Raw genomic sequence first — 5,000 nt, 5'->3', positions numbered from 1 at the left:
CACACACACACACACACACACACACACACACACACACACACATATATATATATATATATATATATATATATATATATATATATATATATATATATATATGACTTTGAATACATAGGAAAGTAAATTAATAAACAGATAAATAAGTAGATAGGAATCTAAATGTATAGAAAATGAGAAAAAATATAAACTCTCTCTCACTCTCTCTCTACGTCAATGATGTATAAACCATCAAGTCTTTAGGATAATTCAAACCATTACAGTTCTGTGTCCACTTTGTATATTCTAATGAAGCTGACACCAGGATATCTTACTCAGCTGAGGGGGAATTTGTGAGAGGACTGGCTACATAAGAATATAAGAATGAAGGAGACTGCAAGAGACCATAAGGCCTACACAAGGCATCACCTCCTATCATCCCCATCCATAAAGTTGTCTAACCGTTTCTTAAAACAACTGATAGTTTCAACCAAATCGAACTGTTCTTAATCATTCGATAAAGTCCACGAATTATGCCATTATGTCCAAAGGTTCTTGTTAACTAAAAAGACATCGAATGGGTACTAACGGCATAATTTGTATGCATTCACTATTTTACTAACTTTACAGACACCCCTACGGAGCAGAGGTACATATCATTATTTCATAATTGGAGGCAAATCCCCACTTAGGGAAGAATGCTTGTCACTTGAATTTCCGTTTTTCCTTTCTGTTGTCCTCCGCGAACCTTTCTAATAGGATTACAAAGGCGGAGCATGCCGACAGGAGACCTTTTGGTCCATAACTAGGTCGGATGCTAAAAAATATATAATAATGATAAATAAAAAAAATTATAATAATATAAATAATAATAAATAAAATAAATAAATGCATAGGTATATTTAAATAATACACAAACAGGTAAATAGTAAATAATAATAAATTGACAACTATTAATAAATGAAAATCAAACAATAATAATAAACATACAGACAAATAATAACAAACACTTTTAGAACCTCAGCTCTTTAATGTGACATTATCACCAAGCATAGAAGCGCTGGTTATCGGGGACGAAAAAAAAAATTCTTAAACAGATGTGTCTCGGACAAAAAAGAATAAAATTTGGACAGCGGCCATCGTCGATGAATGAGTTGATTTAACAAATAAAACTTACGGTGTTATTCTTAAAAACAATTCTTTCCTTACATAAATCTTATTTAAATTCTTGGAAGGAAAAGGTTTATATAAGGAAATACTTTTTTAAGAATACCACCGTAAGAATATTACGGTGGTTTTCTTAAAAGAATCTTTATATAGAACTTTCCCTTCCAAGGATTTATATAAGATTTATATAAAGAAAGATTTTTTTTTTATAATACCATCGTTAGTCTTTGACAAGTGGAAGGCAAAACATGTTCTTTTTTCGAATCATACCCGTCACAAGAAATTTACTTGACTCAAAAGAATGAAAATTTATATAACATATGTGACTCCATCCCTATTCATTTTTCACTGAACCCAAAGGCAATTTACATTTTTCATTTTTGAATGAAACTGCGCCATATTTTTCAGGCCTTCCTTTGCCCTACGCTATATTATTCTTATAGGAAAAGAACAATATGTGACCCCCATTCTTAAAAAAAAAAGAAGTGTACACCTAATAATATAAAAATATGTGATTTTTTAATTCAATTACAAAACGAGTTTACCTGATGCGTCAAAAGGCACCTGAAGATGAGGATTACCATCGAAACGTTGAGTTGGCTCCAGAAGCAGATTTTTCCTTATCTAATGTGTTTCCTTTGCAAACAGACTTGAGACACGCACGTGTCCTTCAAGAATAAGTCTGAAGGTTGGGGGAACCACTTCAGGACACATGGAGAACCGTCGTAAAACGCACATATGTTCCCCTGGATTCGGCTTTCCAAATTGTTATCCTCTTCCAGCCCCAGTGACTTGTTTGCACGTGAGAATGAGCGAGCGCTCTTGAACTTTCCAATATAGACTCAGAGCAAAATGGAAATTACAAAGAAGGGGGAAAAAGAGTCGGGAAGAGTTGATGGGGTATCAACAGAAGTAAGAAAAATGGCGTCGCATCCGACATGAAGTGGATGTAGGGTAAATTGAGCGAACTTGAACAATTAAAAAAAAACCTTCAGGGGGATTTCATGTCACCGGGGCAGGTGCGCAGGGGACGTCGATGGAAAAGTCGTTCATAATTTCCTCATCCAAAAGTATCCACAAAATGAGAACACTTTGGTTTTCGAAAATGTGTTTTGTGACCTTTTGGGACTGTATACTTTCCATAAAGCAACCTGGAATGATTGAATGCATCATGAACAAGGCAATATACCTACTAACATAGTGAATTACGTCGTAAAAATCATGACACAGAACTGGACAAAGTAACATTATGAAGTATACGTAATGTTCAGACAGGTCATGTCACTGTTATATGTACACACACACACACACACACACACACACACACACACACACACACACACACACACACACACACACACACACACACACACGCACACACGCACGCACACACGCACACACACACACACACACACACACATACACACACACAAAGACACACACACACACACACACACACACACACACACACACACACACACACACACACACACACACACACACACACATATATATATATACATATATATATATATATATATACACATATATATATATATTTATATATGTATGTATATCTGTATGTATATGCATTTATATATATATATATATATATATATACATATATGTGGGGGGTATGTATGTGTGTGTGTGTGTGTGTGTGTGTGTGTGTGTGTGTGTGTGTGTGTGTGTGTGTGTGTGTGTGTGTGTGTGTGTGTGTGTGTGTGTGTGTGTGTGTTACAGCCTTTTCTGCAAGTGCCTCCTGCAGTAACTTATCATCTTTGCATCTATTCGGAACATTGCACTTTGACCACAATCTTCTCACCAGATGTTTAGATTCCCCTTCTAAGACGATATTCCATTGCCAAATTACAAATTACCACGTAACTATTATTAATAGAGTAACACAATCTGTAAGGGTGTGTAATCCTAAGAATACCAATAACTGGTTGTTAAGAATATCTATTACAAGTACAATTTCTGAGAAAACATGGATTTCAAATTTGACTTGACTTCAGTCGTCTTCAGGAAGTTACATGTTGTCCATGAACAAATTAGTTTTGTCGTCATTTTTCGTAGCACAGCTCAGACTGGACATGAATTCATCATGTATTTTAGGTTCTGATTTGATTAAATATTTGATTGGCGTCCTCCAAATACCATTCAACTGTTCAGATTGTCGCGACAGTCTGTCCATCACTAGATATCCTTTTATCGCTCTGCATTCGATTATGTATTATTTTTGTTTTGCAATTATATACAATTATGTGTTTATGTTGTCAAATACTCCTTCAACATCTTTTGGTCTATGACCTACATTTAAACCTTTCCTGTGGATGTCGTTGATACAGTGTTACGAGGTCTTACACATAATAGAAATCTATTAATAATATTGGAGTACTATTCACGTAATGCTGACCGTACGCCTTATGATTAATAGTATAGAGCATAAGAAAGATCTTATGGACCTCTGGTCGATACTGAAAGGTCAAAACAAGTCATTGTTCCCAGTGGTCATAGTATCGGCAGTATCATTACTGTCAATAAATAATGAACATAACACAGCCCCATAAAGAAAATACAGAACGAGTAGCAAGCGCAATGTTCTCCACGTGACCTCTGTCCCGTGTTATTGTAAAATAAAGTAAGAGAAAGAAAATCATTAACCATTTTGTTCTACGTTACGAATTTTACCTTTATTCTAGCTGTTTTTACATGATTTCACTTATCTGTGAGAAAAAAACTGTCTTTTTCGGTGAAAGGGTTGGTGAATGTTTGGCTTAGTGAAATAATTTGGTTTTAGTGGTTGAAACCTGGGAAACAGACTCCTGAATGTAAACTCACGTCGCTCTAAATCGCTTGATGAACATGAACACAATTTGTCTCAAATTTCCCCCTAGTCACTGAACATGAACCAATTTTGCTATTTACTAACTGAACACGAACGTATTTTGCCTTTTACTAGGTAACGCATTTTACCTAAAACTTTCTGAACTTAATCCAATTTTGACCTTTAACATAAACCCAACTCACTAAACATTAAACCATTTTGTCCTACATAGATTTAGAACCCAATTAAAACTTCCTTATGATATAACCACTTGCTTGATATCATGTACTAAATAAAAATGCAATAAATCTTATTACAATAACTATTACTTTTACTTTATTATGAGTCAAACGAAGATTCTCCATAAAGTTACTTTGGTATTGTAGTTACTGATGAACCCTTGTGTTAAGTCATTTCTTAACTTCCCAAATATCAACTCTACCATTTAAAAAATCATCTGGCTTCCACTAATTACTATTTTTTATTCTGTATCATCTTAGATATTTCTTGGGGGTATCTCGTTTTGTAATCTAGAAAGAATAATCTAGAAAACATAATTTCAGAAGGAATGACTAGCATTGTATTTTTCACTAACCTCATTTTTTGGAATGAGAATTTTTTCCTTTGAAGAACCTGACAGTGGATAACACGATAATCTTTATGTCCAAAGAAAGCTGGGGAAAGTGGTAATCATTAGTGGCCGCGGTTAGGTGGCGAACAATGTGAGTTCAGTACCACACCATACTATCGCGCCATATACAACGATCATATCACTAAAAGGTTTGCATGTTAGATATTGGAAACAAGGCTCAGAATTGTTAGATTTGGACGTTGAACTATGGAGACGGTGCGCCTCCGATAGTGAGAGTGTAACTGTCTTTAATATGTAAACGGAGGAAATTTCAAAACTAATTTGAATAGATTCCGTCGTATCTCGAGGCGAGTAAACCTAAAATGGTCTGTGCGAAAGTTCACCTCCACAATTATTGACATATTTTCTTGTGCATCTGAATTAAATCAGTGGTAT

The 5,000-nt window shown here is 34.9% G+C and overlaps 1 protein-coding gene across 1 annotated transcript in view; it reads right to left on the bottom strand.

The window, feature by feature from the left end:
* The window catches only part of LOC143030059 (uncharacterized), a 782,825-nt gene that overhangs the window by 277,484 nt on the left and 500,341 nt on the right, over positions 1-5,000 (bottom strand). The window lies entirely within an intron of this gene.

Source organism: Oratosquilla oratoria, chromosome 11, assembly GCF_046742065.1.
Source record: "Oratosquilla oratoria isolate Oo_2021 chromosome 11, ASM4674206v1, whole genome shotgun sequence".
Classification (NCBI taxonomy): domain Eukaryota; kingdom Metazoa; phylum Arthropoda; class Malacostraca; order Stomatopoda; family Squillidae; genus Oratosquilla; species Oratosquilla oratoria.
This window is presented reverse-complemented; position numbering and strand designations above follow the sequence as displayed.